The sequence below is a fragment of the Heterodontus francisci genome, chromosome 35 (genome assembly GCF_036365525.1).
Source record: "Heterodontus francisci isolate sHetFra1 chromosome 35, sHetFra1.hap1, whole genome shotgun sequence".
Lineage (NCBI taxonomy): Eukaryota > Metazoa > Chordata > Chondrichthyes > Heterodontiformes > Heterodontidae > Heterodontus > Heterodontus francisci.
Window position 1 is genome coordinate 20,181,958 of NC_090405.1, and position 11,585 is coordinate 20,193,542.

The 11,585-nt window shown below is 45.3% G+C and overlaps 1 non-coding gene across 1 annotated transcript; it reads right to left on the reverse strand.

Moving 5' to 3' along the window:
• Positions 1-6,567: 6,567 nt before the first annotated feature.
• On the reverse strand, positions 6,568-6,641 carry trnat-agu (transfer RNA threonine (anticodon AGU)). Its single transcript has one exon. It is a non-coding gene; the product is annotated as a tRNA-Thr (tRNA).
• Between the last annotated feature and the right edge of the window lie 4,944 nt (positions 6,642-11,585).

Sequence of the window (11,585 nt, forward strand, 5' to 3'; positions counted from 1 at the left end):
TTGGTAAAAGAAGCAAATGCGACATGAGGAAAAACTTTTTCACACAGCGAGTGGTTAAAGTATGAACTGCCTGAGAATGTGATGGAGGCAGGTTCAATTGAAGCATTCAAAGGGGAATTAGACTGTTATCTGAAAAGGAAGAATGTGCAGGATTATGGGGAGAAGACGGGGAAGTGACATCAGGTGAATTGCTCATTTGGAGAGTCAGTGCAGACACGATGGGCCAAATGGCCTCCTTCTGGGCAGTAACAATTCTGTGATTCTGTGATTCCAATATTCAAGTCATTTCTATATATAGTGGTCCTGACACTGACCCTTGTGGACATCACTGTTCACCATCTTCCATTCTGAAAAACAACCAAATACCACAACTCGCTTTTCTTGATATTTCATCCATTTTTTAATCCAAGCAGATACTGACCCTCCTATTCCAGGAGCCTCAGTTTTGTTACCCAGCCTTTTATGTGGTAGTCTGTCAAACGCTTTCTTAAAATCCATATAGACAACATCCATTGCTTTCCCTTCATCAACCTTTTCTGTTACTTCATCAAAAAAATCAGTTATATTAGTGAAGAAGTGGAAAGGTGCTGAAGCTCTCAGTTTTCGGTCGACCCAAACCAAGTTCAAGGCCTGAATAATGAACCGATTGCCTCATTAGTTCTGTGAATAATACAATGATTTAATAGACAAAGTTTTGAAACATTCCTGCCCATAAATCTTGGTAACAGAGTGTGTGGATCTCCTGACTCAGAATGTTTAATGGATACAGTCCTCAGATCCGACAAGGAACCCCTGAACATCCACAGTAAAGACAGTGTGGATGAGGAAATGTAAGAGCTGGGAGCTGAAACTCAGGGACGGCCGAGCTCTCCTGTCATTGAGCTTGTGTGTCTGCTCTGCTCGCCGCACTTCCGGCTCTACTTTGTTTCCAATGAAAAGATGAAAAGGGCCGTTCCGTTTTCCTCTCACTGAGAGCGTGTTTCACTCGGGTTAATATAACCCGGGACTTTTGCTGCTGAAATGAATTCTGCAAGGTCCCAGCAAACACACCGGCTCCCTCCTTTCTCCCCTCTTTCTATCGGATTGTTTTACCAGGAGGGGCTCAATAATAACAAACCCCCTGCAGGGAATGACCGCAAATTGAGCATCTAAATGGGGCAAGTGGGCAGCTTTCTGGGTTCTAGGTTCCCCCTACCCCGCCCCTCCCTCCCTCCAGTCCAAGCCCCTCTTCACTTTCTTTGGGACTTTGATGAGGGTGAAATGGGGAAAGTTCCCATTGATGTTTGAATGCTGAATTGCTGCAGAGATCTGCGCACGCGCGATGTAGCCCCGCCTCCGGTGTGACGTCACAATGAGTAGTGGAGTGCATGCGCAGTCTTTCCCCAACCCAGTCTGTGAGGCCATTCACTCAATCAGGGGAAGATGCTTTAAATCAGCTGCTAATGGAGACTTCCCGGGCCCGGGGGAAGGGAACAAACAGCATCTGCTTCCAGCAGCCACTGCTTTGGGAGCGTGTCCGCAGATGTGCTCAGAGATTAGCATTGAGTGGTGGGAAGTTGAGGGGGAGTCGGGGAGTGTTTGTAACAGACACTGTGGAGCAGGAGCTGCTCCCGGAACATGGAGTGAGCCGGGGACACGGGGAAGGGAGAGTTCATTCTCGGACAGTGTCTGTACAGGCTCAGGGAGACACAATGGGAAGAAATCACTATTGAAAATCACTGACAATTTCACCACCCAAAGGAGAGGGAATTTTCCTGCTTTAGTTCCAGTCTCTCACTGTTTGTTGGATTGTGAACAGTGGAGGAAAAATAGCCGCAAAATAACGATGTGGACAGTTAGACAAAGAGCATTTATTGCAGACACCAGGTGAGAAGTGTGAAAGGCACATTTTAAATAGTGGCTGCTTGTTTTCCGTTGAAATAGAAATGTGACTGTGTAAAGGTCACTGCTCTATCGGACAGTCCCAGTCATTGAGCAGTGCAGGGCTTGTGTTGTTTCTGAATGTCACAAACTTGTTGTAAAACCACTGCAAACACCTGGTAAACAGAAGCTGAATGCTGCAGTACTGCAGTGGAGTCAGACACTGACACTGTTTGTGTTCCTGGTTTTCATTTTGTGATTGTTCATAATGATTATTATTGGGACGATTACATTGATCGCTTTTGTATCTTCTACATCACCAGTTCTTTCATTCCTGCAGGAAAATACATGAAGGAACCTGAATGGATGTGGTGATTCTGGGACGCAAGGAAAAGTGCAGTGATCTCGTTCCAACACACAGTCGGTACAGGATCACTCCCAAAGCACAGAGATACTGCCAGCTCATCAGTTCCACTGGAACAAACAAAAGAAGTAGTCAGACAGACACTGATCCCAAAGTCAAGAGACACATTTTCAATCCAACAGTCAAACAACAGCATGAGAGACAGAAGTTGTTTCTATTTCACTCCAATTCAGTACAGCTGACAGGTTGATACATCAATCACAGTCCAAAAACAAACTCACTATCAGATCTAAATAAACTCTGTCACCATGGTCACATTTTAACTATAAAATCTGAAATAGAACAGACAAAATTTACAGAATTGAAAGTTACAGAATGAATGGGTGGCACAGTGGTGCAGCGGTTAGCACCGCAGCCTCACAGCTCCAGGGACCTGGGTTCAATTCTGGGTACCGCCTGTGTGGAGTTTGCAAGTTCTCCCTGTGACCGCATGGGTTTTCGCCGGGTGCTCCAGTTTCCTCCCACTGCCAAAGACTTGCAGGTGATAGGTCAATTGGCCATTGTAAATTGCCCCTAGTGCAGGCAGCTGGTAGGGAATATGGGATTACTGTAGGGTTAGTATAAATGGGTGGTTGTTGGTCGGCACAGACTTGGTGGGCCAAAGGGCCTGTTTCAGTGCTGTATCTCGAAATAAAACATAAATAGAATGCAAGGAGGCTTTAAGGGGATTTGGACAGGTTAAATGAATGGGCAAGAACATGGCAGATGGAATATAATGTAAATAAGTGTGAAGTTCTCCACTTTGGTAGAATAAACAGAAAGATAGAGTATTTCTTAAATGGTGAGAGGCTGGGAAGTGTCGATGTCCAAAGGGACCTGGGTGTCCTTGTTCATGAGACACTAAAAGCTAGTATGCAGGTGCAGCAAGCAATTAGGAAGGCAAATGGTATGTTGTCTTCTTTGAAAGCGTATTTGAGTACATGAGTAAAGATGTATGAAGTCCAGATGAGACCGCACCTGGAGTATTCTGTACAATTTTGGTTTCCTTATCTGAGGAAGGATAGACTTGTCATAGAGGGAGTGCAACAGAGATTCACCGGTATCATCCCCTAGGATGGTGGGATTGTCTTATGATGAGAGACTGCAAAAACTGGGCCAAAATTCTCTAGAGTTTTGAAGAATGAGAGGTGATCTCATTGAAACAGACAAAGTTCTTACAGAGTGTCACAGGGTAGATATGGATAGGATGTTTCCTCTGTCTAGTGAGTGTAGAACAAGGGGACACAGACTCAGAATAAGGACAGGCCATTTGAGACTGAGATGAGCAGGAATTTCTTTACTCAGAGGGTGAGAAATCTGTGGAATTCTTTATCCCCGAGGGCTGTGGAAGATCAATCATTGAACATATTCAAGACAGAAATCGATAGATTTCTAAATACTAACAAGATCAAGGGATATGGAGATAGCAGGAAAAATGGCGTCGAGGTAGATGATCAGTCACGATCTGTTTGAATGTTGGAGCAGGCTCGATGGGCTGAATGGCCTAATGCCCCTATTTCCTATGATCCTATTAATCCCAATAATGTACATCAGACGTTAGACCAAGTTATGCATTACATACCAGTTCAAAAATCCCACAGAGATTAAGACTGAAAGATACAGTATCAATTCCATTACTACAAAATGAAGGACTTGGAGCTTGCAGACCAGCCCATGTATAAGATTGAAAGTTATATTTTCATTTGCAATCGTTTTCACAGAGCTGAATATTGAATACCAATCCACAACTTGTACAGGATTACCAAATAAAACCTACAACTGTAAAATACAGTTAATCCATATTTTACATTAAACACAAGGCAAATAAATATTGATACATTAAGAGAGCGGGAAACAGTGAGAGCAGAATGGAGCATAAAGAACCCAGGAGAGGGAGCAAGAGTTCACTCGGAGAGCAGGGAACAGCGAGAGCAGGGCTCAAAAAAGGCAAAGGAATACACAATTAATGGGAGAACACTGAATGGTGTAGAGGAAGTGAGGGACGTTGGAGTGAATGTCCACAGATCCCTGAAGTAGCAGTACAGGTCAATAAGGTGGTTCAGCAGGTAAATGGAATCCTTTCCTTTATTAACTGAGGTATAGAGTATAAGGGTGACCTGGTATCCATGTCAATAAGTCACTGACAGCTAACATGCAGGTGCAGCAAGCAATTAGGAAGGCTAATAGTATGTTAGCCTTTATCGCAAGAGGATTTGAGTACAGGAGTAGTGAATTCTTGCTTCAATTGTATAGAACCCTGGTTAGACTGCACTTGGAGTACTGTGTGCAGTTTTGGTTCCCTCCCCTAAGGAAGGATATTATTGCCAGAGATGGAGTGCAAAGAAGGTTCATCAGACTTGTTCCTGGGATGGTGGGACTGTCCTATGAAGAGAGATTGGGGAAACTGGGGCTGTATTCTCTGGAGTTTTGAAGAATGAGAGGTGATCTCATTGAAACCTACAAAATATTTAAAGGACAGTCAGGGTAGATGCAGCTAAGATGTTTCCCCTGGTTGGGGAGTCGAGAACCAGGGGACGCAATTTCAAAATAAGGGGCAAGCCACTTAGGACAGAGATGAGGAGAAATGTTGTTACTCAGAGGGTTGTGAATCTTTGGAATTCTGTAACCCAGAGGGCTGTGGAAGCTCAGTCATTGAGTATGTTTAAAGCAGAGATTGATAGATTTCTAATTACAAATGACATAAGGGAATATGAGGAATGTGTGGGGAAAAGGGCATTAAAGTGGACGATCAGCCATGATCATATTGAATGGTGGGGCAGGCTCGATGGGCTGAATGGCCGACTCCTGCTCCTATGTTCCTCACTCCACATTATCGATGAGACACAGCCTCAGGCCGACTTGTCGGGTGTTGCAAACAGATAACACTGCTTCTGATCTTCACCAGAACAGAGAGTGAGATGTAACATTGATCATCAAACAGACTGTGAGAGAATACAACAGGATAAAACACATGGAGAGACACTGTGGAATAACAAATAGATTTGATTGGAATGTTGAATTTTGATTGGAATGGATAAAACAGCAGAAACAGCAGATTATATCGGGACAGAAAAGAGAAACTGATGGGAAGAAGGAAGAAAAGAAAGGATGGACCTGTTCACTTTTTTCAGTTTTTTCACTGGTCCATCAAAGCTGGATTAAAAAAAGATGCAAAAAACAGAGAATTTCACCAAAAAGGGAGATTAAGTGCCTCCGAAACCTTGGATCGAAGGATGCCCCAACAGATCACCTGTTTAACTGTCTCCTCACTGGGGGATTTCAATCAATGAGCAATATTATTCTCTCCTTTTCTTTTGTTAAATGAAACCACTACTGTTACTTGGAGTTAATATCCCTGTGTTCCAACTCCTGAATAATAAAAATGTGAGTTTTGCGATATTTTCTGGACACATTTCCTGCTGAAAGAACTGAGAACTCTTTTCTAATTTACACAATACTAGATGCACACTCATCAAGCCTCCGAAACTAGCATCCTTGGTGGTGCTCTCTCTTCTCCCAAACCTCATCTCATGTGACTGTTACGTCATCACTCTGATTGTGGGAGGGGTTAATCCCACTGTTTTCAGCATTAACCCTTTACATCCTCATACTGCACTGTCTGTCCAAAAAAATTGGTGGAGGGAACTTGAATTATCAAAACTGCAACAGCTGCCAGTTGAAAATCAACTCAACCCATCAGAGAGAGACTGTCAGAGAACTTCCTGCATCCAGTCCTGACCCTGTCACATTAAGCAGCTGCTCACCCAGACCCCACTCTTATCAACACTGAACATTTTTACTGAAACCCTTCAAATACTGTTTATAAAAGGCCGCAAAGATCAAAGTTCACACAGTTATATTAAATACAACAAAGTTTAATATCTTCTCACCGTTTCTCGGTAACCACATGAGACATAGGTTTTCTTATTTGGTTCCTTTGATTTTTCTTGTTCCTGACTGACAAATATTCCAAACCTCAGATAAACCCTCCCACTTGCGTCATGTCCCAGTCTCGGTTAAAAGCAACACATAATGACACAAACACTCTCCTTCAGTGAGATTAATATCAAGCTGTTTTCCAGGTTGAATGTAACTGTGAACAAATTTATGTCAAAGAAGTTAACTTTGATGTATCAGCACTGAAATTCTGTACAAGGAGGAACAGCCATTCCAAACTCATATCCTTCACAAAGGCTGTTTTTTTATGTGATTGAAATTCATCATGTATTTTGAATTAAAGTTCACAAGACACAGATGTTAATGTTGATAATGAAACTTTTCAAACATGTTGTTACTGTGAAATAAGGCTCTGCTGGGAGTTGAACCCAAGAACTCCTGTTTACTAGACAGGTGCTTTAACCAACTAAGCTACAAAGCCAGATCATAAATGGGTATACAATTGAAATCAGAGGAAGGCCTTGTAGATGGTGGGCAGGCTTTGGCAAGTCAAGAGCTGAGTTCGTCACGGCAGAGTTCCCAGCCTCTGACTCGCTCTTGTAGTTGTAGCTGTGGTTGTAATTGTAATAGGCAACCGTCCGTCTCGGAAGACGATGGGCTACACTCGGTGTGTACGTCACTTCTGTGTGAAACATCGTTTGTTGTGCTGTAGAGGATGACTCGTGAGTGACGATCCCTTCCGCAGCTGGTACAGATGAATATCATTGGCCCGAGGTCGACTGATAATTTTTCCTTCCTCTGAGCTCTCTTTCCCACCATCTGGTCATTTCTTTTGTCCTCTGCTTTTCCCATGGTCTTCCTGAATGCCTTTCTCCAGGAATTCCAGTCAGCAGGAAGGACTTCCCATGCATCGACTCCAATCCCAGTCTGCTTGAGATCTCGCTTTGCAGATGTCCTTGTATCACAGACGTGGGTGACCTGTTGGTCTCGTGCTGATAGCAAGCTCGCCAAAGAGCATGTCTTTGGCAAAGCGACCGTCATCCATTCAGCACACATGACCCAGTCAACAGAGTCACTGCTGACTCAAGAGGGCAAACATACTGCAGATCCCTGCACGCTGGTGTACTTCTGCATTCGGCGCTCTGTCCTGCCAGGAGATGCCCAATATCCATCTGAGACAGCGGAGGTGGAAGCTGTTCAGCTGCTTTTCTTGGCTTGCATAAGTTGTTGATGCTTCTCTACTATAAAGGAGGGTGCTGAGAATACAAGCCTGTTACACGCGGAGTTTTGTATTTTCGATCAGTTTGCTGTCGGTTCACACTCATCTTCTCAACTTTGACATGACAGCTGCAGCATTGACAATCCTGGTGCTGATTTCAGTATCAAGGGACAGATTGCTGGTGATTGTTGATCCAAGGTATGTGAAGCTGTTGATGGAAGGTGGAGTCTCTACGTCCTGGCCCATAACTTTGATCTTTCTGATGCTGATCGTCAGTCCAAACTCCTTGCAGGCCAGGGAGAACCGATATACAAGCTGCTGTTAATGAACTTCATTATGGGATGTCAGCACAGCGTCATCAGCACAACAGCAACTCACAGACCAAGAACTGATTCATGTTGGTCTTGGTGCGCAGTCTTGCCAAGATGAACAGCTTGTCATCAGCTCTGGTATGCAGGTGGATACCCCCATCTGAGTCACAGAAAGTTTAAAATAGCAGCATGGAGAAGAATATGCCAATTGTAAAGGATGTGAGCTGTGAGGAGGTTACAAGGAGGCTTCCAGGGGACTTGGACAGGATAAGTGAATGAAATGACAGATGGAATATAATGTGAATAAGTGTGAAGTTATCCACTTTGGTAGAATAAACAGAAAGACAGAGTATTTCTTAAATGGTGAGAGGTTGGGAAGTGTTGATGTCCAAAGGGACCTGGGTGTCCTTGTTCATGAGACACTAAAAGCTCGCATGCAGATGCAGCAATCAATTAGGAAGGCAAATGGTATGTTGGCCTTAACACGAGGGGTCATGAGTACAGGAATAAAGATGTCTTGCTGCAATTGTATAGAGCCTTGGTGAGATCGTGCTGGAGTATTGTGTACAGTTTTGATTTCCTTATCTAAGGAAGGATATACTTGCCACAGAGGGAGTGCAACGGAGGGTCACCAGACTAATCCCTGGGATGGTGGGATTGTCTTATGAGGAAACTGGGCTTGTATTCCTTAAAGTTTCATTTAAAAGGCCATTTAAAACTGAGATAGGGTGGAATTTCTTCACTCAGAGGGTGGTGAATCTTTGGAATTCTCTACCTCAGGGGTTTGTGAAAGTTCAATCATTGAGCATGTTCAGGACAGAAATTGATAGAAATCTTGATACTCATGACATCAAGGGATATGGGGAGAGCGCGGGAAAGTGGTGTTGAGGTAGATGATCAGCAAGGATGTAATTGAATGACAGATCAGGCTCGACAGGTTAAACTGCCTCCTCCTACGTTCCGAAGAGAGTTTGCACCAGGACACAGCCCTGTTTTACTCCACTGCTGATCGTGAAAGTGTCTGATGTTGCTCCATTGTAACTGACGGAACTGTGCATGTTCTCGTGGAAAGAAGAGATGACGCCCAAGAGTTCAGGAGGGCAGCCTAATTTCCACAGCAGTTTGAAGAGTCTGTCTCTGCTAACAAGATCGAAGGCCTTGGTGATGTCTATAAAGACAATGTAGAGTGGTCTGTACTGTTCACAGTACTTCTCCTGTAACTGCCGAAGTGAGAAAATCATGTCGACTGTCGATCTACCAGCTCTGAAGCTGCACTGAGACTCAGGATAGATGTGTGATGACGGGGTCGGCAATCTGGTCAGAGCAATGTGAGCAAAGACCTTCCCCACAATACTTAGCAAGGAGATGTCTCGGTAATTGCTGCAGTCACTGCGATCGCCTTTATTGTTGTACAAGGTGACAACGTTTGCATCACGCATGTTTAGAGGCGCAGATCTCCCCTTCCAACAGAGACACAGAAGTTCATGGAGATGCTGCAGCAGAGCTGCTTTTCCATTTTTGATGATTCCAGGTGGAATACCATCATTTCCTAGGGCTTTACCACTGGCAAGACGGTCAATGGCCTTGTTGAGCTCTATGATAGTGGGGTCACTGTCCAACTCCTCCATGACAGGGAAGTCTGGAATGGTGCTGAGAGCTACTTCAATGACAATGTTCTCCGTTATGTAGAGTTCAAGGTGGACAGATGGACCGCTGGGTTGAGCACTACCTAGAACTGTACTCCAGGGAGAATGCTGTCAGTGAGACTGCCCTCAATGCAGCCCAGCCTCTACCAGTCATGGATGAGCTGGACATACAGCCAACCAAATCGGAACTCAGTGATGCCATTGATTCCCTAGCCAGCGGAAAAGCCCCTGGGAAGGACAGCATTACCCCTGAAATAATCAAGAGTGCCAAGCCTGCTATACTCTCAGCACTACATGAACTGCTATGCCTGTGCTGGGACGAGGGAGCAGTACCCCAGGACATGCGCGATGCCAACATCATCACCCTCTATAAAAACAAAGGTGACCGCGGTGACTGCAACAACTACCGTGGAATCTCCCTGCTCAGCATAGTGGGGAAAGTCTTTGCTCGAGTCGCTCTGAACAGGCTCCAGAAGCTGGCCGAGCGCGTCTACCCTGAGGCACAGTGTGGCTTTCGTGCAGAGAGATCGACTATTGACATGCTGTTCTCCCTTCGTCAGATACAGGAGAAATGCCGTGAACAACAGATGCCCCTCTACATTGCTTTCATTGATCTCACCAAAGCCTTTGACCTCGTCAGCAGACGTGGTCTCTTCAGACTACTAGAAAAGATTGGATGTCCACCAAAGCTACTAAGTATCATCACCTCATTCCATGACAATATGAAAGGCACAATTCAACATGGTGGCTCCTCATCAGAGCCCTTTCCTATCCTGAGTGGTGTGAAACAGGGCTGTGTTCTCGCACCCACACTTTTTGGGATTTTCTTCTCCCTGCTGCTTTCACATGCGTTCAAATCCTCTGAAGAAGGAATTTTCCTCCACACAAGATCAGGGGGCAGGTTGTTCAACCTTGCCCGTCTAAGAGCGAAGTCCAAAGTACGGAAAGTCCTCATCAGAGAACTCCTCTTTGCTGACGATGCTGCTTTAACATCTCACACTGAAGAATGCCTGCAGAGTCTCATCGACAGGTTTGCGGCTGCCTGCAATGAATTTGGCCTAACCATCAGCCTCAAGAAAACGAACATCATGGGGCAGGATGTCAGAAATGCTCCATCCATCAATATTGGCGACCACGCTCTGGAAGTGGTTCAAGAGTTCACCTACCTAGGCTCAACTATCACCAGTAACCTGTCTCTAGATGCAGAAATCAACAAGCGCATGGGTAAGGCTTCCACTGCTATGTTCAGACTGGCCAAGAGAGTGTGGGAAAATGGCGCACTGACACGGAACACAAAAGTCCGAGTGTATCAGGCCTGTGTCCTCAGTACCTTGCTCTACGGCAGCGAGGCCTGGACAACGTATGCCAGCCAAGAGCGACGTCTCAATTCATTCCATCTTCGCTGCCTTCGGAGAATACTTGGCATCAGGTGGCAGGACTATATCTCCAACACAGAAGTCCTTGAAGCGGCCAACACCCCCAGCTTATACACACTACTGAGTCAGCGGCGTTTGAGATGGCTTGGCCATGTGAGCCGCATGGAAGATGGCAGGATCCCCAAAGACACATTGTACAGCGAGCTCGCCACTGGTATCAGACCCACCGGCCGTCCATGTCTCCGTTATAAAGACGTCTGCAAACGCGACATGAAATCGTGTGACATTGATCACAAGTCGTGGGAGTCAGTTGCCAGCATTCGCCAGAGCTGGCGGGCAGCCATAAAGACAGGGCTAAATTGTGGCGAGTCGAAGAGACTTAGTAGTTGGCAGGAAAAAAGACAGAGGCGCAAGGGGAGAGCCAACTGTGCAACAGCCCCAACAAACAAATTTCTCTGCAGCACCTGTGGAAGAGCCTGTCACTCCAGAATTGGCCTTTATAGCCACTCCAGGCGCTGCTTCACAAACCACTGACCACCTCCAGGCGCGTATCCATTGTCTCTCGAGATAAGGAGGCCCAAAAGAAAAAGAGTTCAAGGTAATGCTCCACTCACCTTTCCATCTGCTTGTTAGGTTCAGTGATGATCGTCCCTGTCTTTGTCTTCAAAGGTGCTGATTTAGTTACTGCTGGGCCGGTTGCTTTCATAATTTTTTTTTTATTCATTCATGTGATGTGGTCATCACTGGCTAAGCCAGCATTTATTGCCCATCCCTCATTTCCCATGAGAAGGTGGTGGTGAGCTGCCTTCTTGAACCGCTGCAGTCTGTGTGAGGTAGGTACACCCACAGTGCTGTTAGGAAGGGAGTTCCAGG